This window comes from Clarias gariepinus, chromosome 28 (genome assembly GCF_024256425.1).
Source record: "Clarias gariepinus isolate MV-2021 ecotype Netherlands chromosome 28, CGAR_prim_01v2, whole genome shotgun sequence".
NCBI classification, from domain to species: domain Eukaryota; kingdom Metazoa; phylum Chordata; class Actinopteri; order Siluriformes; family Clariidae; genus Clarias; species Clarias gariepinus.
This window is the reverse complement of record NC_071127.1, coordinates 10141293-10168654: the sequence shown is the minus strand read 5'-3', so window position 1 is coordinate 10168654 and position 27362 is coordinate 10141293.

The following is a 27362-nucleotide window of genomic DNA, read 5'->3' as shown; positions in this document are numbered from 1 at the left end:
CTATAAGATGTCTTGATCTATAACTTAAAATTCAAATAATGAGTAGTATGGAAAGAAAAAAAGTTAAAAGGGCACCTATTATGCAAAATGTTTCTTTGAACAGATCTATATTATGCATGGATGAATAAACGAACAAGAACAAAATTTAATTGTCCAGGGCTTAAACAAACCAATTAAATTCCTGCCCTATTATGACCTCATATAAGCCTTGTTGTTTAGTTCTACTGTTCTATCACAGGGCGTGGCCAGCAGTAACACATTTACATAGACAGTAAAACACCACATAAAATAAAGGAAGTTGAGGCAACATTGTTGGAACATTAACACACACTTTGGGGAACTTTGAGTCCAATATTAACCTATTAAAAAATATGGGACCTTTAAAGTCCATACATGAGTTTTCAATAAATTACAATTATTGGAAGAGGTTTGATGTAAACAACATCTGCTATTTCATTTTGCAGGTCAATCATGACTCTTTCAGTGCTTTCTTCATAATCCAGCACACCCAGTTTCATGAGGTCACCATTTATGGGAAAAGCATCATTGATGCACATCCCACCAGAGACTCAGGAGACAACTGAATGAATGTTTTTTCATGTGTGTATGATACTACTAATAATTATGGAAGCATCAATACAGTCAAGGATCCATCGGATACAACGAACAGATGACATAAAATGACAGTAATCTGGCCACATTTTATGATTGATGATGTCATTCATAGAAAATGTTTTCTTAAAATATCTAGACGAAGAACTTAAGCAACCTGATATATCATCTTAAATGTAAAGCTCAGATCTACCAGCAAATTAATACATATGTATATACACATACATACAGTACATACATACTTACACACACACATTTTACATTGTTAAATTAATAAATATTTATTTCCTAAAGCATTTTTTAATTTGAATCGTCACTTTGTACTTTATCACATGGCCGCTTCTGAAAACTTTTCCGCTTCCAAAGTAAAATGTCTTTTCTCATCCCTGCACCAACACTTTGTCCCGAAGCTCTCACACTCCTGAAACCTGTCAGAATGACAACACCAGGCTTGATCATCTCTTATCAAAGAGAGTTTCCTTCTTCCCACTTTTTTGCCTTGAGGTGTTGAAGAGGGGAAAGAGAAGAACTGTCAGGCAACTATAGAAATGTACAAAGAAAGGCACTGAAGACAAAGCTGATCATAAATAGGCAAAATAATGGGTCCACTTTGTTTTAAGCTTTATTCTTATATGGAATACCAATGTTTATAATATTATCCAAATTCATTGGTTTTAAAATGTCCTTATACAATCAATTGTCTGAAATGCGTTAAAATTAAGGTGATGATGTGGAGGATGGCTGTTTTGTTGTTGCAGCGGTGTTAATTGCTGCAATTTCAAAATTCCATTCACTATCTCTACCAATGGTGCACTTTTGGAGCATGATCAGCTCCACATTCTTATCCTTAAGCATACCTTTTGTGTTCTTTTCTACCTTCTGTTGCTTGACATTTCTCTTATCCCTCACCATCACCCTGAGGCATATTGAAAGAGTAATGAGGTCCCCTTTGATTGCAGTGATCAAGACAGCTGTTGACATCTCGACAGCTTTCACCATGGTGAAAGGATTGGGTGCTGCAGAACCACCCGTTGCCTGACTGATGAGAGCCAATCTAACCGGGCAGTGCTGTGCGGAGTAGCTAAAACCAGTGTCTACGCTGAACAAGGTACTCAAGAAGATTGACAAACAGCACCATTGTTCGTAGTTGTTCCCTGTTGAAGATGCCAAATTAGTTCTCTTCTTTTGCCATGGTAGTCCAAAGGTATCTGAAACATTGATTAAGATTAAGATTCAATTATTTGTCACATATTATTCATACATTGCAGGTAAAAAGTTGGGACCAGTGTGTTGGGTCCAATGGATAACATAGGGTTAAGGGCCTTGCTTAAGGACAGTGAAAACTTTGCAGTGACCCATATAAAACCATGGTACAGAATTTTTGACAGGATCACTGACATGATACTTATTTGCTAAAACCGTACATGTACCACATGGTTCTACTATGGTACATGCTTTGGTTCGAAGGTACATGTATATGATTTTACCATGTATGGTAATATGGAATATGTACCAGGATACGGTGAAAAAGGTGGTATATATGTTATTGTACTGCCTGTACTCACTACACTATTAGTATGTACTAACATGTCTAATATGGTACAGTTTGTACAAACATACCATATTGGATACCTGCTCATCCAATACTTAGCCAATACCATAGCCAATAAATACCATGGTATTTAAGTAGTGTGGTACACACCATAGTACAACCACAGTACAGTACTTACTGAAGTGCCACAGTACCTACCATGGTATTCACCAACATATAAGGTGATGCATACCGTAGTACTACCATGGTACCTCCTGTCATAGCACCTACACTGGTACTCTAAGTTTCTAAGTCAAAGTTTCTTACAGGAACGCCTATTTAATTAGTATATTGAAATAAACACCAAAAACAGAGCCTTGTTTTACAAAATTTAATATGAGCTCGAATAAATAACAAGCAGTGTGGCTTCAATTATCTAATCTAAATTGTATCATGTGACTTGTTACCATGTGGTATATACAGTTATTATTCTTTGTATTATTAATTTGTGTAGTGCTCATTAATCAATCTATCTCTTTTGTCTTCTGACCAATCAGAATCATGAACTCGACAGTGCAGCCCTGTGAATGTTTGCATGCACACGCTGTATGTTATAATTTTCCCACCGTTCTTCCATCTATTTGAATTATGTTGGCTACACTGTAGTGATTTAAAACTACCCTTCTTTTCTGATGTTTGGTTGGTTAGTTTGAAAGAGGTACTCTTTGATGCTAAAAGCTATCGAGGCAGAAAAGAACAGAGTGGATGATGAGTGAACAGCAGTGGACAACAGAACAAAAGGATGTGGAGTGCTGACTGGACAAGGCATCATGAAACCAAAAGCAAGGTGAACGATGACAAAGATGCAGCCTAAAAAGCATTAGAGAACATAAGTGCAATGGACATGCACACACAAGCAGGCTAGAGACGCTGATACAGGCTCGAAAAAAAAAAAAAAACAGAGGCAGCGCTGACTGTAATTGCTGCCATGAAATATTGCGCTCATAAAGCGGTCAGTCGGGCCACTTTTTCATCAGCCATTTTTTGAGAGATGGTCCCTGTGTAAGTGCACACCATATTGAGGCAAATATAACACTTTATTTTCCCATTCCTTCTCCTTTCACTTGCTGTTTATTGTTGTTTTTACAAAGCATATTTGTCTCCATCTCTGCTGGCTGTCGGAAGATGGACGTAATTGGAAGCGTAATCAAGGAAATCAATGTGATAGAATTTTTTTTTTCTAGTTTACATTCAGTTTTCACTTAAATGTGCGTCACGTCCTTTATTTTTATAAAATGTAATTGTGCCAAGGCAATTGCACTTAAATTATAATCGCATTTTTAACAATGTGATGATGCCTTAATATAAAAAATAACAACGGTAGTTTTTTAATATTGTACAAATGTAAGTGTTGTGATTAGTAATGTGTAGTTATCGTGTGCACTACATTTTATTCCTTCTCATAAAACTAGCCATGAGGAGCAGAAAGACCAAAGCCGAGCTGAAAGAAATGTGAAAATTAATTTCGCTAAGAGAGCATTTATACTCATTTTCCTGAGAGAAAATAATAACAATAAAGTTATTTCTCTAGTGACATGCCTAAGAGTCATCTTTTCCTTTGTTCGTTGCATCAGAGTAATTTATTTATTTATTTTGTGTGATTTCCTTTTTTTTTTTTTTTTTTTTTGCGACTTGATGATGATGTACCGAGCCCAATAAAGAGCTCATGCACGTGGCTCAAACTGCCTCTGGCATATATTTTTTACAATATGTGCTCGGTGTTGGTGTGTGTGTGTGGTTCGTCAGTAAATGACAGAACTAAAAATTAAATAACATCAATCAAAAAAAAAATTATATGGCACCTTTTTAAACAGAAGTTAACAAGGTGCTTTAAAGGAAATAGTTAATCTAAATACAATAGGAATAGAATACAATAAATATAATACAAATAAATAGAAATAAAAATGTAATAAAATAGAAACACATGGACACCAAGAAGGACTACTGTATAAGTAACAAAATCCACTATTCACTAAAAGCTATGGAAGATCTAAGTGAACTAAAGAGGCTACAATCGTTTAGCTGGATACTCGGTGCCTAAGGTATTTAACGTGTCATACACAAAGATAAGGGCCTTAAAGTTCATTCTTAAACTAACTGGTAGCTCATGTAAAGTAGCCAAAATTGTATGTGGTTCATTTGACAGAAAATGTGGAATTTGAGTGATTAAAATCTCATGAAATGTATTTCTTTTTTTACACCCAGAACTTATTTAATTTAATAATTTGCAATTGTCTAGCTATTTTCATCTAGCGCACACTGACACAGGAACAATTTCAAATTGTCAAATGTATTTCAAAATAAAAGTCTTTTTTTACTGACATAGATTAAGGTGATTAATATTTATTTCTTATTGTTTCATGGTTTTTGGGTTTAACCTATTTCATAAAATATTGATGTTAAAATATTGTGAATAAGATTTATTTCATGAAAAAAAAAAATATCTCTAAATGAAAACTTCCATGTATAATCATAGTGACAAGACATTTCCTTAAACTTGGCTTTTAAGTAAGAAAATGTATTTCATAACTAAAAGTGCATACTATATTTTCTGAACATATGTGAGAAATTTGTCTGTTTTGTTCATTTATATGATTTTGGCATCAGCAAAACTAAGTGACAGCACTTTCCAGCATTTTTGTAGAATGACCCATGTTTATTAGCAATCCGCACAACAAATCCTCACATTATAACACAGTGGTGTAAAATCCTTAATTCGGATTCAGAAACTAGATTATATTCAACAAACGTAAACAATGATGTATTTGGTGGACTCTTCACATGAGCAAATAAAAAAAAAATGGGTATAAATGTTTATTTGGTGACATTTGGTTACATCATGGGCAGGGGTAGCTCAGTGGGTAAAACATTGGACTAGTGATTGTAAGTTCTTAGGTTTAAACCCCACCAATATATATATATATATATATGTTAGGAAAGCTTTGTACTTTGTCAAGCTGCTGTCTTATTAACTTCCAGAAAGTGGAACCACTGTAATTACTACTGAATGTGTTGAAATTAAGCTAAACGTCTATGTGATTTATAACATATTGGTGTAAGAGTATGCCTGTTATGGTAGAATTTCTTCGGATTACACCATGAGACAGAGATTTGCAGAGTCTGGCTGTTTAGTGGTCATGGAGTTTTCAGGGAAATTTATGCAATCTTGTGTAATGTAGCAATGCACTTTCCCACCACTAAAAAGGAATAAGTACGCAAATAACCTGAGCTAAGCAGGAGATAAGTGCTTTGTTTCACATAACATTGCGATAGTGAATCAGTTTTTCATGAGCTAGCAGGCTGTACTGCTGCGTTTAAGGCTCTTGGATATATGCACTGTGTGCCGTATTAAGATTGAGGATCTGTGTACTGTACACAGATTTGAGCTGTGTACAGTATGTATGGTGGTGTTTGAGTCATATCGAAGAGGGACTTTATTATTTTCACTTATTCCAGCTTAAATGATGGTCTAATGCCACTTTTTACAATTTATTTTAATGGAATCACAATAACTGTTGGTGAACTAAAATAAAATAAGATAAAACATAAAGATACAAATTAAATAATACTATGTGTTGGTTCAAGTTGTGTTTTAGAAGGTGCTAAATAATAAGAATGGAAATTTTGAAAAAAAAAAAAAAATGATCTGAAGTGATTACCGTAATAATGACAAGGGGTAATTATTCAACAATATATTTGCAATACTCTATGGAACAGTAGTTCGAAGTTTATATCAATGCTCATCATCTTCTCATTTGCATAAAGTAAGCCTGTGTTTGGGTGTGGACCATTGCCTGGGACTTTCCCATGGCTGAGAGACCAATACCCCATAATCATCTCAATCTGTTTTTTAAATTTTATTTTTAGTTTTTAAATTTGACAGTAAAATGACATGACAGTTGCATGTTGTATGCTTGATTTATGGAGATGTGTAAGTCAACCCCAAAATATGAAACCCGTTATCTATCTATCTATACCCACAGACAGAAAAAGAGCGAGAAGTTAAGTTTTATTTTTAGTTTTAATATTTAACAGTGAAATGACATGACAGTTGCATGTTTTTATTCTTGATTTAGGGAGAGATACATACACACGAATATAGTTGCTATAGATACAAATAGTATCTATAGATAATGGGTTTCATATTTCAGGGTATATACAGTATATACATACACAGAGAGAGAGAGAGAGAGAGAGAGAGAGAGAGAATAAAAGAGCAGGTCACATGAACAGAAGACTAATAGAACAGGTAGGAGGGAATAATTCTAAATAAATAAATAATAATAATATTATGGTTTGCCTTAATATTGTATTACAAATTTACAATTTATAGTTGTTTGCGTGACAATTTGCAATGTTAAGATTAGGATGAAGCATGAATCACTTAAGCACTCATGCATCAGATTTCAATAAGATACAGTTAAATATTTCAAAATTGCTTTATCATGTTAGATCTCAGAATACCAGCTCGGATTTTGGGCACGCATCCAACGAGTAGGAGTTCTGGAGGAAGGTGAACTTTAGATAAAGGTGAAAAAAAAATAGGAAGAGAGAGACAGAGAGAGAGAGAGAGAGAGAGAAGCATAGGATTGCACTCCGATTGCATCAGTCCTCAGTAACGAGATGAGGAGATGCCAGGCTTAGGTGCACTAATAGGTTTTATGCCTGCTGGCTGGATCAGAGGAGGAGGAGGATGAGGAGGAGGAGGAAGATGGAAGCAGCAGACACATTTGTCCCTGTGACATTCCACGGTCCAATCTTTTTCTCAGTACCTTCACTGCACTCTTTCCGCCCGACTAATAACACCCCCTACCATTCCCCTCCTACCCGTCCTATTAGTCTTTTGTACACTTCCTCTCTGACCTGTTCCTTTTGCATTTTATCCATCACCAGCTCCCTAGAAATAAGACCAATTAATAAGAAGCGGCAATCTTCGCCTAGTAAACAGAAAAATCTGGAATGTCAAAGCCGAACCCAAATATGAGGGCACACAAAAGAGATGGAGGGCGGTGAATAGGCGAATCAGCCAGGCGAATCTGCGCCAAGGCCATTCTGAATACATGTTTGTTTGGGCTGAATGGTGCAACACATTGTGAGCTTCAGAGCCGCGTTCCTTTCATTTCATAAAAAAAGCCAGCAGTAAGAATTTATTATAGTGAAAAAAACAGAATTACATCTCCTTTAATGTGTCAGGGAAACAGTACGTGTCTCCTGTGCGAGACAGATTGGAAGTGGAGCGCTTGCTGTGCCGTCGGTTCGTGATTTATTATTTTTCTGTCATAACGGGACGCCCCGTTCAGATCATCTGCCAGAGTCGCTGGAAACCCCGGCAACAGCAGAAGTTGCTGGAGCGTTGCAGCATCCTCCATCAATTAAGAGCAACATTTCCCTGCCCATTTTTCATAAGCTGGCAAAAATTACGTAAACATGCATCATTAGAGTGAAAGCTGACCTAATCCTGTACAGCTATTGATCCAGTATATAGCAGCTGGTCTCTTTGAGTTCACAGCCCTTTCAGTTTTCAGTGTGTGAATTAAATCTGTACTGACGTTCTTGGAGGTCTCTTATAGTTTTGTTTTCAGCTTCAATTAAAAACATATGTAACATGTTCCATGATGAGAAAGCCAGTGGTTTGTGTTAGGCATTAACCGCTCTATTGTAATATCATGAAATAAACTGTCATCAATTTATATGATCCACATATAAGTATAATCTATGTAAGCACATTTCTGGTCTCTTAGGCAACAGAGTAAACAGTGCATTATGCAGAAGACTGATGTAAGATACTTAGGTCATTTGTTTTCGCATTGCGGTGAGGAGTATAGTAAACTGAACATGCTTTTTAGTCCATGTAAGGAACTTGTCCATGGTTATGCACAAGCTCTCCATTTGTCAAATGAAAACCTGCAAAATAAGAATAAATTCTGCCACTGATGGATTATATCATTAATTTATCAGCCGCTTTGCATGAGTTTCCTGGATACAGTATCTACAGTACATGGTGGGTGCAGTATATGCATTAAAGATTGGTAATAAAGTCCTCATTTCTAATATAAATTCATTAAAACTAATTGTATATGTATTTTATTACATAGAATGATGAAAGCAAATCTTTAAATTTTAGCACAAATGGTGTCAACTAATTTCCTCGAATGGCCTTGGATGGAATGCGCAGTCTTCTGAAAGTTGTTGCTTGAGAACCTCCTGAATCAGTGCCTTCAAATCCTCCAGCTACTTTCCCTTTTTTATATAGAGTATATAGTTGTTTGATATACAAATAAAAATATTGTATGCTTCATTTATTCTCATTAGTGTGTTAATAGAATGTGTTTTTATAGTTAATATGAATAGTTGTCTTCCCCCTCTCACTGGCTTTTCACTTTTTCTTTCTTGTTGATAAATGAATTAATACATGAATAAATAGATAAAGAAATAAATAAACCCAACTTTTCAGGTTGCTAAGAAATCTTTACGGTATAAATATAACCATGCAAACAATATCTATCAATCTGCAAACAGAAATACTGATGGCGATGAAAACAAATAAACGTTAGCTATGAGATCAACAGTAAGTGGATACTGTATATGGAAAAAAAGAATTATGACAATTACTACCATGTTTTAAACTCAGCCAATTCAGCTTTAGAAAAGAAAAAAAAAAGCAGCTACATTGGAAATTGGTAGATTTTTATATTGGGTCCTTTTGAATTCTAAAATGACACACTGAAACATACAAATATCCATACTGAAGTACTGTAACAGTATATGGCCATTATCTATCTATCTATCTATCTATCTATCTATCTATCACTACAGACAGAAAAAGTTGAATTTTTCAGCGAGAAGTTTTCTTTTTATTTTCTTTTTATTTCCTTTTTATATTTGACAGTAAAATGACATGACAGTTGCGTGTTTTTTATGCTTGATTTAGGGAAAGATACATACACATGCATATAGTACCTGTAGATACATATAGTATCTATATATAATTGGTTTCATATTTCAGGGTATATACAGTATACAGTATACACATACACACAGAGAGAGAGAGAGAGAGAAAGAGAGAGAGAGAGAGAGAGAATAAAATAAAAGGTCACATGAACAGAAGACTAATAGAACAGGTAGAAGGGAATAATTATTATATTAAATAAATAAATAAATAAATATTATGGTTTGCGTTAATATCGTTTACAATTTATAGTTGTTTGCATGACAATTTGCAATGTTAAGATTAGGATAAAGCATTAATTACTTAAGCACTTATGCATCAGATTTCAATAAGATACAGTTAAATATTTAAAAAATTGTTTTATCATGTTGGATCTCAGAATACCAGCTTGGATTTTGGGCACGCATGGTAATTTATTAAGAAGTAAGTCAAATTAAACAACTGTGCCGCCCTTATAGAAACACTACATGAAGTTAATTTAATTTATGACTTTGGTCATATCATTATTTTTTTCCTGATTGTAATTTATTATTTAAATAAAAAAACATCTATTATATACCATTGCATGGCATCTATTCTCGAAAACGTATATAAAAATACCTACCTCGGCATCTTATCAACTCACAACCTACTTATTCAACAAATTATAAAAATGTTAGAAGTTCATCACATTATATCATATAATTCTTAAACAACCTCTGACATTTGATTCAGAAAGGTGTAAGGTGCTCTCATTATTTGTGAAATTAAAGGTACAGGAATATGTTCTATAAACTATAAGCAGTTTGTTGATGTGTGTTTTGACAGATAAGCTAATTTTTTTTTTAATTGATTACCATCATGAACCCTACGCAGAGTTCCGCTGTCAGAAATGATTTCAGGTAGAAGGCTTTTTAAGAAGCTAAGAATCGTTTATTAAAATGTAAAAGAAAAATGACTATTTCTCGAACATTCTGTAAAGTAACAAAGGATTTCTAATTACTCTGAACTTCTGCTGAACAGATTCGTCTTGAATCCTAGACAGTGGAAATCCCTTTTCGGCCTGTCTCTTGTGTCCTTGCAGGCCCAACATGCTTAAGCGTTTCACGAGAGGTGTCTGCCCTGGACCCAAATGCACTTAGGGTCATGACCTTTGTCAACAATCGGGCCAGAGGGTAAGTCTGATCTGTACATTATTATTCCAAGCACCTCCTCACTGGCATTTGATCAAATGCATGTCCATTTCAGGATGCAGCCCTGGGATCTTGTGTCAAAATGTCAACTCCTTTATCTATTTGGAGTGCTAATGCTAGCAATATTTATCGCACATTCATTAAAAAGGACATAAAAGTCTGGCTTAGTGCAACTGAATTGATAGGAACTGCTTTAGAGAAAGTCAGTGCCTTAACGCTGATAACTTTTACCACCCGAGGAAACACATTTTTACATGATTTAAGCAAATCGCTTCTCTTAGAATCGGCCTCATTTCTTATTCTTATTATACCGAACCGTCTCTCCATTACAGGGATACGTGGATCTGTTGTCTCATGCCAACATTTATTAATATCTCAAAAGGTACACTAACCAACATCATTATGAACCTGCCAAGAGAATAAAAATTCATTATTTTTAAAATTATTCACTCACTCATTGTCTATACCACTTTATCTTGTATACAGGGGCATGGGGGGAGGAACCAGAGTACCCAGAAGAAACCCACCAAGCACTGGAAAAGCAGGACCCTAGAGGTGTAAGACAACAGTTTTAACCACTAAGCCAATGGCATGCCTTATATTAAATTAGTTTATGGTTATTTTTATAGTGGGTTTGCACCACAGTTGGTGGTTACACATGTGAAGAGGGCAGGTTTAGTCAACTCACCACCAACTATGACCAATAACCATTGTTTTCTATGACAACTCCATCTATCCATCTAGCCTCTGTACTCCAACTAGGGACCATGAAGGCAAATTGTGATTATGTATGTATTACTTCCCATTTTTACAGCCATGGTAGGACCACCGGTCAACATTCACTTGCGTGTTTACACACACAAATTAGCCTAATCTGCATGTCTTTGGACTGTGGGAGAAAACCCAAATACCCAAAGGAAACCCACCAAGCATGGGGAGAATATACAAACTCCATGCACACAGACCCCAAGGCGGGAATTCAACCTGGTCCCTGGAGGTGCAAGGCGACAATGCTACCCACTAAGCTATGATGCCATCTATGACCAATCACTGATCATTTTGTTATCTGTTCACAATTGTTCCCTTTGACCAATGCATATTGTTACTTTTGAGCAATGATCACTATTGTTCTCAAAGACCAAACGTTGATCAATCTTGTTTCAGAAAACTAATCACTGTACATCATTGTTTCCTGTGACCAAAAACTGTTCACCATTGCTTCCAAAGAACAATCACCAATCACTATTGTTCCCAACAATCAATCAGTTTTGTTTCCTAATGAGCAATCAATGATCACAGTTGTTCGTCCGAGCCACATACTTATTATGCAACTACTCATTTTTCTAAATATGCAAACAATCATGATGAAAATATCAAGTGTGCAAATTAGTCCATGGTGACTTTTCTCAGCATGCATTAGCTCCTTTCACCTCAAATGATTCTTCAGTATTGGTTGTTTATACTGTAGATTCCAGGATGGGAACATTGCAGTAGTCATGATTTCAGCAGTAGTTCTGCAGTATCCACTTAAAATTATCCACCAGATAAGAAAGAAACCTGTCCATAACCTGTTTTTAAGTATTATAAATCTTTTTTCCATGAAGACTAGTGAAGGTAAGTCAAAAGTGCAGAAGCTTCAAGCTAAAAAAGAGCATCAGGATGAATCATTACATACTGTACAACCTGTGCTTAAACTGACACACACATGCCTCAGAGAGATAAAGAAGCTTTTTTCAGCTGTTTCTTAAAAGCACCACTTACACACCATCCTCCACATTTATCATGGGATATTTTTTTGAATTATGTTCTGAGATGGTAAGTGGAGTGGACCAGTCCATAACATGCTCCCCCTGCTGAGTTTGCTCTTTCTCACTGCACACTCTTCTCTTTTGATTTGCTAGCATTATTTTCATTTTCATTTAGATGAAATCAGAATTGGCCCTTTATTTCCACCATGTCCAAGCACTTCTGTTATTTCTGCTCCCTGTACATGTGAAATTGCCAGTGACCTCCACTTCAAGCTTTTTTTTTTTTCTTCACCCGAACATAGTCCATTCTAGTCATCTGTTTTGTGGAAACATGGGCTTTCAACACTTTTGACAATAGCTATGTAGTTTGGTGTGTAATGAGCTGTAGAAAGACATTACCTCTGTCTTCCAGGATGACAGATTAATGTCACTTTTGCTCAATTAAACATGGGGAGAGCTCAAGAGCACTGGGGACTCAGAGCTTATGCTTTCTGCAGGTATAGCTTTACACACTTGTAAACTGGTACTGGATCTCTAATGCTAGTTTTATATGGCATAACTGGCATGGTTATGATGTACAATTACTTTGAAAAGCCAAATATATTTTGCTTATGGAAAAGTCATACACATTTCAGGTAGCAATGCGGTATTTATTTTCCATTAATGACCATGTGAATAATATGTGAATTGCTGGAATTACATACGAATATATTTATGATGAAAATGTGTGAATGGGAATGTGTGAAAAATAACAAAACAGTGAGTAATTACCTTAATATGAGAAAAAAAAAGACTAAAGCAGATGCAAGTGCAATTTGGGCATTTGAATAAAAAAGGCAGGCAAAAATTGCCCAGGCAAAAGTCAGTCAAACTACAAACATTGAGGTAAGGCAACAACATGACACGGGCAAAACTATAATAGTTATAGCCAAGCAAACAGGTTGGGAAGTTCAAGGTGTGGTATTACAACATGTATGAGTGAGTACGTCCGTTAATACTGTATGCAGATGATTGGGAACGGGTGTGAATGGTTAGAGAGTGTAGTTTGCAGTGTATGCTGGGAAGTGGAGTCCCTAACCAATTAAACAACTCCCTGACAAATGATATAACAATTCAATGACTATTTACATGTGAAGTTTATGTGACTTTTCTCTAGGGTTTGTTTGATAAATTATGAAGAAAGGTATACTTTATTGAATAAATTATCATTTGTATAAGTAAGCATTCTTAGTTTCTGAAAGTGTTTTCTGGCTTCCTGCTGTGTTTTAGATTCATAACGCATTTGTAGCTAGTTAAGTTTACTTTTAAGTACACAAAATGTTTCTATGGAAATTCTTTTAAGCTGCTGAGGGAACTTTGCATTCCTACCTTATAAGGTGTTTTTTTAGGCTTTATTAAACTTTATTAATAAATGAGATTAAATAATTGAATGTTTAATAATCGTTTACCTGAATCCATATCATACACTTTTCATATGTACATTGCACACTCTAATATTTTGTTGGACCTCCTTTAGTTTTGATTACAATGCACAATATTGCATCGAATCCAGGTGTTATAATGATTTCTCATGCTCACCAAACCACTTTTTCACAATTTAAATCCTGGAATATACCTGTGCCATCAGGCATGAGAAGTTATAGCTGTACTAAATACTAAATGTAACTTATTAACAAATGGTATTCTTATGGCCGCACAGCTGTTTAGTCCCAATCCTTTGAGTTCTTATCACATTTTGAATTACTTCTACTAGCTCTGATTTCTGTGATCAGTTTTTCTCTAAAAAAAAAAAAGTGATTCCTCATCAAGGTCAGGTTTTTTTATTTATTTTTTTTAATTAAATTTCTTCAGCAAAGCTGCTGCTTCAGCACAATTCTTCTAGGTTTCAATAATGTGTTAGTCAGTTTTAACCCAATTCCAAAAAACAAATTAATGCTTGTTCTTCAGGTCAATAATTTAACTCTTTTGAAATGACAACTTGGTTATTATTATTATTATTATTATTATTATTATAAGTAATATATTACTTATATTATATATATATATATATATATATATATATATATATATATATATATATATATTTTTTTTTTTTTTTTTTTTAACCAGGTCATAAAGATTAGCAGTCATCCCTATTCTTTTCCTAAGCCATTTTCACTGTATCTCACTGTATAATATGAAACACAGAGGTTTTACCTGTGGAGCAGCTGGCCTCTGCTCACAACATGCCAAGAAAGATGATAATTTATTTATTTATTTATTTATTTATTTATTTTTAACTTCGCCGTTAAGGATTCTCTTTTTTTTCCCACTCCATATGCTGATGTCATGTTTACTAACAAAAAAGCATATGGTTATGATGTTGGCAAATTTCCATGAATATGTTGTAGCATGCAGCAGCTGGAAGTAAGAGTGCAGTTAATTACTGCGATTCAGCTGAAAACTAACTTGCTAATAGTTATTCTTTGTGTGTATTTAAAGCTGGCTGCTGGAGAACATGGCTTTAAAACTCATAATTTAAAAATATTGAATTACAATAATACTTTATTATTATTATTACTACAAAATTTAGTTTTGTAAAGTAATTACTATTTAAATTTGAGTAAATACTTACTTTAGTATATCTAATTACCTAATTACATGAGTATACTTAAGTATATTATACTTCTTCTGAATTGAATTGAATGTGAATAGCTACTTTTAATGTGTGGACAATCAATTATATTTATTTATTTATTTATTTATTTGTGAAACATTTTGTTCTCTTAAGTACACGACAGTATCCTCTTGATTAGTTTCCCATAAAAGCATGCCTGCTTACTTAGACAACAGACAGGTTATGAATGTTAGCTATCTAATGTTCCGGCTCAGGCAGCTGTTGCTAACACACAGCTGTTTTTGTATGCGTCTGTGTCTGATGCGGTGTTGCTCAGCTCTACTGATCGCAAACCTGAAGGGACTGATTTACTAGCATTAGCTCTGTTTGTTAGCATTAGCGTTAGCATCGCGCCGCTCTCCAGGGCCTGCCGTGTGTGCTCGAGTCGTGTTTGATGTGCAGGTTGGCGTTCGCTGCCTTGGTGTCCCTGGAGCCCCATGCTGGATGGATGTACAGGCTGGGCATGATGCCAGCAGGTGTGATTAGCTTGTCCTCTCACATCAGTGTGAACAGGCCTCCTCATCATGTGCAAGTGTGCCAGGGGAGGCATACGCCATCTGCTGCCATCTCCGCCGCCAGTTGGGTGCCAGTCGTACACACAGGCATCACTCCCTGGTGCCCGGCGGGCAAAGAAATTGGGACGGCAACCAAGAATGAAAGTTTTCACCTGAGAGCAGCCTCGGATAAGTCTTAAGTTCAGTTCATTAAAATCAGTTTGTTTAAGGAAACAAATTAAAACTTTTCCCACCCTCAACATGACAGAAGGTTTGTGCTAGAGTGAAAATATTTTTTGGATTTAATAAAATTAATGACAAATATGTGAAGTTCTTTGTTTTTCTATACACTCTAAATTATTTTAAACTATTACCTGAATCTCCAGTCTATAAGAGATTTCTTTGTGTGTGTGTGTGTGTGTGTGTGTGTGTGTTCTTGTTTTTGTGTGTTTGTTTTGTTTTCCATATTTAGTTTCATTGATAGTACATAAAATAATCATACAATTAATTGAATATGATGTGGTTATGAAATCAAATAAAAGGATCAATATTATATTCCAAAATAGTGAGCAAAAAAAGAGTTAATAGTTGAAAGTGTCTGAAAGTTTGCCTGTGACCTTGGATGTCCACTGGTCCCCCGTCTGTTTCCTTGGCTCTGCTTGAGTTGAGCACGCACCTGTGTGTGTGCCGTCTGTCTGATTGTGAGAGCGAGCATCTCCTGAGGTCTCGAGCTAAAGTCTGGGATGGCAAAGGGCATGGCTCAATTAGGTTTGTTCAACAGCGAGGCAGCCTTGGCCTTTTCAAGTGCTGTTACATTGAATTGAGATTCTTTTACTTAAAAGCATCTATGGGAGTCCATGTGGCGACTTTCAGTGTGTGTGTGTGTGTGTGTATATGTGTGTGTGTGCATGTGTGGGAGGGTTGGATCTACTTTCATTTGTCTTCTCAAGCCTTCGGAGGTGTATTGATTACAGCATGTCTGAGCTTGTGTGTCTGGGTTGGTGTGTGTCCTGCTTGTGCTTGCATGCACTGTCTCCCATGCTGAGGCTAGAGTGTGTCTCCTCCTAGGTGGTGTGCTTAGACTACAGATCATCAACATCAAAAGTATTATGCTTTGTGCTTTGTGTGTGTGTGGGTGTGTTTGTGTGCGTGAGTGTGTGTGTGAGAGAGAGAGGAGGATATGGAGATGAGATCCGGCTTCATGAGAATCCCCTATTCCACACATACCCTTTAATCTTGGCCTCCATGTAAATCCTCAGTGCCTCTAACGACTTGGCCCGCACTGATAAACAGAAATTAATCAAAGGTAATGATGTCTCTGTGCACGGACTTTTCGTGTAAACATGCCAGATACAAGCGCTAATGCTCTATGGAGGATTTGTTAAATTCCAATTACAGTAATGGTCAACCTCGTTCTGAAATGAGCCTCCATTATAGATCACTGTTGTTTATGTCTTTAAATCCTTCGCTTGTTTATGGAATCAAGCCTAAAATATACTCTGTTATGGTTTATGCTTTTATGCAAATAAATATTCATCAAAACGACAGCAGCTAAACCATTTAAACAGAAAAAAACCCTAAAAGGTCCAATAAATAATTATTTCTTTAACAAGTTAAATCAAGTCTGACAAAACAGTGTGCATGTGTGAGTGATTCTGCTTCAGTTCCCTTAGATAATGCATTTTTATGCCTTAGTTTCACTCCTCTACTGAACATGCTGTTTCGGTGTTAATGGAGATGAGCTACTGCTAAGCCACGCCCCCAGAGAACAAGCTAGGGAGGGGCTCTTCTTTCATGATGTTAAAAAAAGTGGAATTGGCTTTTTCCAATTACCTTTGATTTGAAGTCAATATTAGTATTAATATTACTGATGCATTCATTCTGTTCATATACAGTATATATACTGTATATATATATATATATATATATATATATATATATATATATATATATAGATAGATAGATAGATAGATAGATAGATAGATAAATAGATAGATAGACCATTTTAGAGCATGCATCATGATTATGTCATGGTGTTAGCTGGGAGAAAGAGTGGAAGCTGGAAGCAAACAAAAATCTCCTCAGGCTAATCTGCTACCAAAAATATCATCTTGCTGCGTTGTTGTGAGCCAGAATCAAAGGAGTAATGGATGGCTCTAAATTGAAGTTTTATGACATACCAGCTGCCACTGCCATTAAAATAAAAAAATTAATTAATAAAAAGAAAACTAAGGCCATCATGTTTTTAGTGCACACTACATATCAGGTAAAGTTTAATAAAGCACCGTGTGTGTTGTAGGCCTGGATATATGTATACATTTTTGTCATGACACATAACATTCATTAGAATTTTGGAAACTAGAAATTCTGCATCGGAACACAGATGCTCTTTGTGGTGTAAAGCAATTTAGGCCAATTTACAGTATATCCCTCACTCACCCATTGTCTCTACAGCTTCACCCTGTACAAGGCACACAGTTCATTTACACTCTAAGGAACACCAATTAGCCTAATACGTGTGCCATTGGACTGTGGGAGGAAACCGGAATATCCGGAAAAAACCCACCAAGTACGGGGAGAACATGCAAACTCCATGCACACAGACCCAAGGTGGGAATTGAACCTGGACCCTGGCGGTGCAATGCGACAGTGCTAACCTCCAAGCCACCATGACACCTACCAGTGTACATGTGGCTAATCCTGTCATATCAGCCATCCATTCAATGAACTATTTGTGTTGGCAAATTAAGGCCCGGATTTTCTAGACACACTTTTCCGGGAACACTCACAGTTCAGGAGAATGAGTAACTGTAGATATTCAGATAAATCCATATATTTCCCAGATTTTGTTAAAACACAAGACAACAAAACTGACTAGTCAGCGTTACCGAATGTGTTCTGGGAATGTTTTTGCCTCCAGCTACTGTAGGATCTACCCATGAAAAAAGTACTCCCATAATCATTAAACCCCAGAATTGTTGCCAGAAAATAGGAAGCACACAACTGTACAGAATGTGTCTGCCATGTGTATGCATGTGTGTATGCATGTACAGTACAGTATGTATGCATGTAGAGAGAGATTGGGCCTTGACATATTTTTTGCATGTTTCAGACCATCAAACAAATTTAAATATTAGTCAATAATAAAACAAGTAAACACATCATGCAAGGTTTTTATTATTAAGGGAAAACAAAATTCAAAACTGCATAGCCCTGTGTGAAAAAGTGTTTGCCCCCTAAACCTAATAACTGATTGGGCCACCCTTAGCAGCAACAACTGCTATCAAGTGTTTTCGATAACTTGCAATGAGTCTGTTACAGAGCTCTGGAGGAATTTTGGCCCACTCTTCTTTGCAGAATTTTCATAATTCAGCCACATTGGAGGGTTTTCGAGCATGAACGCCTTTTTACGGTCATGCCACAGTAACTCAATTGGACCCAGGTCAGGACTTTGACTAGGCCACTCCAAAGTTTGTTTTTCTTTAGCCATTCAGAAGTGGACTTGCTGGTGTGCTTTAGATCAAGATGTCCTGCTGCAGAACCCAACTTCGTTTTAACTTGAGGTCACAAGCAGATGGCCGGACATTCTCCCTGAGGATATTTTGGTACACAGCAGAATTCATAGTTCCATTTATAACAGCAAGTCTTCCAGGTCCCAAAGCAGCAAAACAACCCCAGACCATCACACTACCACCAACATATTTTACTGTTGGTATGATGTTCTTTTTCTGAAATGTGGTGTTACTTTTATGCCACACATAATGGGACACACATCTTTCAAAAAGTTAAACTTTTGTCTCGTCAGTCCACAGAGTATTTCTACAAAAGTCTTGGAGATCATCAAGATGTTTCTGACAAAACTGAGATGAGCATTTATGTTCTTTTTGCTCATCAGTGGTTTTCATCTTGAAACTCTGCCATGCAAACCATTTGTGCCGAGTCTCTTTCCTATGGTGGAGTCATGAACACTTTAAGGCAACTGAGGCCTTCAGTTCTTTGGATGTTGTTGTGGGGTCTTTTGTGACCTCTTGGATGAGTTGTCGCTGGGGTAATTTTGGTTGGCCGGACACTTCTGGGAAGGCTTTTCACTGTTCCATTTTTTTTTTTTTACCATTTGTAGATAATGGCTCTCTTAGAAATGGCTTTATAACCTTTTTCAGACTGATAGTTCTCAATTATTTTCTTTCTCATTTGTTTTTTATTTGTACTTTTGGGATCTCGGCATGATGTCTAGCTTTAGAGGATCTTTTGGTCTACGTCACTTTGTCAGACAGGCTCTATTTAGGTAATTTCTTGATTGCAAACAGGTGCGGCAGTAATCAGGCGTGGGTGTGGCTAGAGAAATTGAACTCAGGTGTGAGTTTAACAGAGTTAAGTTATGGGGGGCAAACACTTTTTCCCACAGGGCTATGTGTTATCCTTATCTAATATTTAAATTTCTTTGATGATCTGAAACAGTAAGGTGGGACAAACAAGAAAAAAAAAAAGAGAAATCTGTAAGGGAGCAAACAGTTTTTACACCATTGTAGATCCCCCCCCATATCATTGACTCCTCCTTTTTTAATAAGACCTTTATATGTCGTGCGTGTGTGTGCATGTGTGTGCGTGCACGCTTATGGCAAGGGGTCTGTATTTGTCACCACTCTCACCACAGACGGCCAGAAACAAACAAGGCCAATTAGTCCAACTGCTACACACCAGAGAGAGACGAGGACAGTCTCCAGAGCCCAGAGCTACTCCGCCTGTGATTTCCCATGGTGCCTCCGTAGCAAGTCCACCTGAAGTACACTAATGCAGTAATGGGCCTGAAGATGTGTAATGAGGTAATGATGATAACGCCAATACTGTCCTTTCGAGCTGTGTGCTAACAGGCATAGCTTCGTCTGATTATTGTTTGGGGAAAGAAAACCGGGAAAAGTTGTTAATGGTACTGTAGCTAGCCAAGTGGGATTCCTGGGGGTATTTTTTAAACTACATATACTAGTAAAAGTATATAACATTGATATTTTGTCCAAAAAGAGATTTAATCTAGTCTAAAGTTATTGAATAGTAAATTAAATAGACTTTGAATTTTCATTTGCTATCTGCTAGGAGGATTTTACAGTGTGGTTTTGTGCAATGTTCCACTTAGCTTTTTCTGTTTTTGCTAAGTCATCATGACTGGTAGTGTACATGAGATCAAATGTGATTTTCTGTATGAACACAATGAAATTAGGTTTGAACTTGAGCCTTATGTGTGAAATTCACAGTGAAAACTGAGTATTGATATTTTCCCCCCTTGGCCTTAATCACTGCTGCTTCAAATGTCCATAAACGTACGTAAATGCCCTTGTCTGAAATCGATAACGGCGCATGGAAGCCTGGCAGATATTTCCGTGTCCGCGTGCTTCAAATGTCAATACATTCTTCAATCAGAGGCAGGACGAAGCTGTCATTAGAATGGCTTAAGCTGGAGGGCTGAAGTAAGCATCATGCCGTGCTTTACTGATACGTGGGGATTTAAAATGTCAATATATTCTACTGGAATCCATTTGATTGCAAGTGCAAACTGTTCAAGACGTTCTCATATTGTGTGTGTATATGTGTGTGTGCGCAGGCGTGTGTGGTTATTACAGCTAATTAAAGGAGTTATTGTGGTCATTATTTGTGTAAAGATCTGAAATTATTGCTTAGCTATAAATATGGCAAGTAAGGAATAAAACCCAAAGGGGCGCAGGATAGTAATCAATGATGCATTTCCGGTATCATGCTAAAGTTAATTATTTGGTAAAAACAGGATGTCCAATCAGACGTCTTTTATTCCTTTTATACCACAGCAATTTTCTCAACAGTTACAATGTTTTATATAAGAAACAACATACTGTTCGTTTTATCTGCTTACAGTTACATCTAATGTTGCAGAACAAAATCAGGCAGCTTTTGTTATCAGTATTGTTAGAGACACAAAAAAAGCTACAAAAAGCTGTTCCTCTAATTTGTTTTTAGTCTTTTGGGTGCTACTGTTGAGGCATTGCCACATCAGACCATTCCATATAAACAACAGCTTTGGCACAGGCTTTACACCGGATGCCCTTTTTTACACAACCATCCAATTTTATCCAAGCTTGGGACCGGCACAGCATTCAGTGGCTGGGGTTTGGGCACTGGGTGGGAATTTGAACCTGGGCTTTCCTCATGGCAGGCAGGAAATCTACCACTGAGCCACCAATGCCCCTGAACATGAAGGAGTAAAAACAATATATATATATATATATATATATATATATATTAGTGCTGTCAAAATTAGTGCGTTAACGCATGCGAATAATTTGAAATATTTAACGCATTAAAAAAAATTTACGCAATTGACGCGGTTGCAGTTTTTTTTATTTCCTGTTGTGGCCGACGTGTGTTCAACGTGCAAAGAAGTATGAATAAGACCAAGGAAGGACTTTTAGACGGAAAGTTTCAGTATAAAACTCTGCCGGATGGTTCTGTGGATAAAACTAAAGTAATCTGTACATTTTGCAAAGCCGAATTTAAATACCAGAGAAGTAATTCGTCTTTGACATATCATGTAAAAGCAAAACACCCCACCGAAACAATCTTTACAGGGTTTCGCCAATGTAAATTGCATTGATTGTTTTGAAATTCAAATGACACAAATGGCACATACCTGTGTTTTTATTTCTGTAATAAATATGGCTTTCAAGCCAACAGTTAATTTGGAGAATATTGATGGTTTATTGCAGGTATGTTGTTTACATGAGAAAATCTGTGTTACAAGTTAAACAAAAATTTCTAATAAACAATCATATTTGAATTTAAATAGTTTCATTGTCTTGAGTTTACATGAATTATTTACATTTACATATCCAAAAAGTTTCAGTCTTTTAATTGTGATTAATCGCGATTAATTGCAAAAAATTGTGCGATTAATTAGTTATTTTTTTTTAATCGATTGACAGCACTAATATATATATATATATATATATATATATATATATATATATATATATATAAATAAATTGACATAAATTTTATATAATTACAATAATTACGAAATACATTTATTAATAATTTTTTTTTTTTAATTTATATTAGAATCTAGTTTAATAACTAAAATTTAAGGAGTTTTTTAAGGAGTTGCTGCAGGTGGTTTCTTTATTTTAGCATAGGAAAACATATCCTCATTGAGAAGCTGCATCATAAAGCAATCAGAAGTCAAGTAACGTGCAATAAGTGTTACTCAGGCAAAAGACAAAAACATTAATCAGAAATTTACTCATAGCCGTAAACACTACAGCACAGAGATATAAGTCTCGGTGTAAACAGGCGCTGAGTGTGTATTTCACAATGAACTGTTGAAGTGAGAGCTTTTAAGGAGTGTGACTGTGATTGAGTCCCAGGTGTGCAATCAGATTGACAGTAAACATGATTTTGGAAGTGTATACTGTATGAAGGATGGGTGTTCTAGTCCTTGACAGTCATGTTTGTAAGTCCTAGGGATGCTTGTACATCATTGTGTGTTACATGACCTGAAGAGCAATTCAGCTTCTGGGATTGACATGATAGTAGAAAAAAAAACATATATTTGAAAAAAAAAAAAAATGCTCTGATATCCTAAGTAAGGGTTAAGATACAACTATTAAAGGCTTTTCAATGCTTTATGATATTGGTAATCATCCATAGGTTAATATTACATGGTCATGTGTAAAAATACACACCATGTACATGGTGGTACATACGGCAAATCATATGCATACATACTATAAATAATATAAAAAAAAGAAAAGAAAAAGAAGTTAGATTAAAATGTCATATGATGTGTCCCTAGTGTAATGTAAATGGTAAGATAAAAAGGGGCCAGGAATTTATTCATATGAAACTACTTGAGCTTGAGTAGAAGTCTTGATTTATAATAGATAGCACCAAAATGGTCTACGGTAGTTATTTGAACTAGGCAACAGCCAAGACTTTACTCTCAAAACGTAAAAAAAAAAAAAAAGGTTAGTAAGTGATGTAAAATGATAATAAATACTCTACAAACCACACAGATGGCAGCTCCTCTGTTTAGAAAAAATAGCATGCAGTAGTTACAATAGCTTATAAGCTAACAAGCTAGCATTCTTGTTATACATCCATGCACAGGTTTGGGAGTGCACTGCAGTCAATCCTGTGAACGTTCAGCATGCTGATCCTTGAAAATCGACAGATTACTCGTCACCAAGTTATCTGTATTGGTGCATTTGTCTGTGTAAAATGTACACATGATTGTTTACCACTTTACAGGAACTTGGCTGTACAGGAAATTGACCTTGCTCCTAGCCATTTCCACATGTTCGGGCTATCAAAGGAGTTCCTGTGAAGCCAGAGGTTCAGACGTGAAGCATGGCTCTGAGGTATTAAGAAAACATTCTACCTTGATGGTATTCATGCACTAGTGAAATACAGGGATAAGTGCATTAGTGTAACAGGGGATTATATACAGAAATAAAGGGAGTTTGTATTGTAGTGTGTAGGCATATTTTGCATACTTTGGATTTATACAGTGTACTATATTGGTATATTTTGAAATATATTACGGTAAATGTTTATATGGAGTAGTTCACGACATTTATAATAATGACTGATGAGTGAAACAAGTGTAATAAAACGGAATGAATGCTAAGCTTTGCAATACTGGTGTCTGAGTCCATGCAATATGCTGTATTAAAAATATTTCATGGTAAGCACAGTGCATCAGCCTGCATCTCTTTGATGTTATTGCTCTTAGGCTGTTTTAGCAGTGCTTGCACACATACAGTGTCGCTGCTGGAAATGAATGCCTTCTATTGATCTCCTAATGAACATAAGCAAAAGGAGAACATCGGCGCATATGTGATGAAGGAATACAATAAGAGGTTCAGGGTTGAATGAGGAGAGGCTTCTGGCTAAATGTATTCATAAAGAAAATGTGAAAGTGTAGGATTTTTTTTAAGCCTGCCACGGTCTTAATAACTCAGCATGCTTTCTATTGTTATTCATGTTTTAATAATGCTGCTCCTTTCATACATTTCCCGAGACATCAAGTGGAGTGCTGCAGGGATTGCGATGAATATGGACTGAAGTCAGAGTACAATTTTGATTTGATTAATTATATACATTTTTTTCACTTGTCGAGTAGTTTTGATTGAGTTACATTGAAAGTGCAAAGTATTGACTGTATAAGTTAAAACATGGAGTATTTTTTTCCCACTCTTTTCCTTTTTTTGGCACAAAAAAATGACCATTTATTGCCAAAATACATTTCTTTCCCTAAGACCATTGCCCATGTTTTACCATCTTAGCATTGTGTAAACACACACCTGAATGCTCCACACCAGCAAACTACAAAAATGTATGCTTTTATAAAGGTGTATGCACAGGTAAGGTCCATGTGTTTATGATCAATTAATCAAGGGTTGATGATTAGCAGCAGCTAGATGAAACATAAGTAGTAAGAGGCTATTTAATATTGCTTCTTTTTTTGTTAAATAAGATATGCAGATAAAACTTATATGTTGTGATGTTTCTCTATGGTTGTAATTGACTTATACAGAGAACCAAAATTTTATATATCTTATAAAATTGAAGTGAGTGTGTCATATTTTAATTTATGGTTTCGGTTTTTCTTTGTTTTGGAAAGAAAAAGAAGCACAGTGAATTGTTTTTTAATGCTTCTTTCCCCCGCATATCCCAGTAAGGAAGCTGCAGGGTCAGAGCGCAGGGTCAGCCAGAGTGCAGAGCCCCTGGAGCACACAGGATTAAGGGCCATGGCTTAAGCGCTCTACAGTGACTTGGTGGTGCTGGGGCTTTCCAGCATGAAAAAGAGTGTTTATATATATACATATATATATATATATATATATATATATATATATATATATATATATATATATCTGTATATCTTCTGTATATAAATAATATATATATAAATATATAAATATATATATAAATGAGACACAGAGGGAGAAAGAGAGTCTTGTATAATGGCTTTTATTGTTCTTAATATGCAATTAAGTGAACCCAGTCATCTTAAGACCCTAGGAAAGTTGTTTTTCCTTCTTCTTCTTCTTTTCTGGCTTATGAAATGTCACAGGGTCAACCGGTGCAATCACGTTAAGAAGCTGCATTTATTACTTCATCATTCTAGGCTTAACAGGGAAAACACTTCCGTAGATAAAATGAAGTAGCAGGAAAGAAATTATACATGTGATTAGATTGTACTGGATTCCATGCACTATCTTGGAAACACCATTATACTGATGGGATTTAAAATAATGATGACTTTTTTTAAAATGTAATTTTATTCCAGTGCACAATAGGTGGAACGGTTAACATTGGAAATATTGCCAACAAATTGACTAGAGATGATGCTCTCTATGGAAATGTAAAACAGCTTGGCTCGAATCAAAGGACAAGCTTTTTATTATTTTTAGGATAAGGAGGCAGGGCAGAAGTCTAAGGAGAAGAAAACTCAATTGTTGAGAACTGCTGATGGATATACCATAAACAACAACACGGCATACAGTATATGACATAAAGCATCTTATTTTTAAACACCAATAGTCCTGGCTATGAATGAGTCTCTGAGAGGATAAATCCCTATGCTGCCATGCGTCTGTCTTGAGGTTGCCTGATTTAGATTTATACCTGGCAATACCATGAAAACACCAAAGTTTAAATGTTCCTTCTGCAATCGTCAGTACACAGACAAATGGTTCACAATAGATTTACTACACTACATTAACTAAAACACACCAGTAACACCAAAGAGTGATGCTAACCTTGAATTGCCTACCAAGAGTTTCAAAAGTCACTCAAAGCATTCTAGGACGCGCCGGTTTGCGGCAGCCATCCAATTAGACGTAAGGGTCTCCTTCTTGTGTCCCGGATCTGATCCACTCCCTCTGGGATCCCTCCTTCCTTTCTTATGATCTTTCACCTCCCACTGAAGAACATTTTGGCTCAGTCTCCTGAACTCCATTAAATCAGCCTCATTTTTCTGCCTGTTCTTTACGACAGAGAGACGAAAGGTTCAGTCGAGTTGAGCCGATAAGGCTGGCGAGAAGAAACTTTTTTTTCCCCTCTCTTCCATCTCATTTCAAAAGGTCTTTGTGCAAAGCGAGACTCTTTGAAATGCTGATTCAGTGGCCTCGGCAGACGCAACGCTCCCTCGTGGGTAATGGTAGCAGAAGTTCAAAATGAGAGAAATGTTTGACTAGGAAAAGGCCGACTTTCAAGTGTACATCAGCGGATGTCTGCGATACAGGCAATCAGCCAGAGAGTACAAACCATCGGGAGAGAGATTTCAATAAAGTCTGAAACATAAGCATGTCCTACATATTCTTTTATTTGATGAAAAGTAACCCAGATAGAAAAAGACACAAAAATGTTTAGAACCTCCCGCTGTGCTTATTCAGTTATTCATCTTGAAGCATATTAGATACAATTCCCTATGAGATTTTTGTATCCATAATGCATTATAAATGCTTTAAAAAGGCAATATACACCTTGCATCTAGAAAACCTTAACATAAGTCTGCATAAGAGCTCATAGATACCTAAAGAAATAAGAAAGACATGTAAAGAAAATCCATTACAGAAATTTTATATTAAAAAATCATTACAAATTGAAAAAAAAAAACAATAAAAATACATTCAGGTCTAATTTATGCTGAATAAATGTTTTACAACATATTAATTTTGTTCTTTTTTACTGAAAAACTGATACAAAATACATATTAAACATTTTTTAATAATTAATGTGTCTAAAAATTTTCCATATAACTCTGCATTTATATATGATTATCATATGTTAATTAAATACACTGTAACACTATGATGTGTCATTTAACACACATTTGTTTTTCTCTTCTTTAATATTATTTTACATAAATGTTCTGTTATAATATAACTATATTGTATAGTCTGTGTTGTCTACATTACAGAATGTGCTGTGTACTGTATGCGACTGCAACTATTTAAGAGCTGTTATAAGGAGTTATTCTAGTCATTATACTATAGGGTATTAAAAAATTCATGCTATGCAGGGTAATCATTTATACAAGGAATTAAACATGATCAGCAATGATAATGGGCCAGCAGTAGCTTAAACGGTTATGGCGCTGTGTTGCAGAT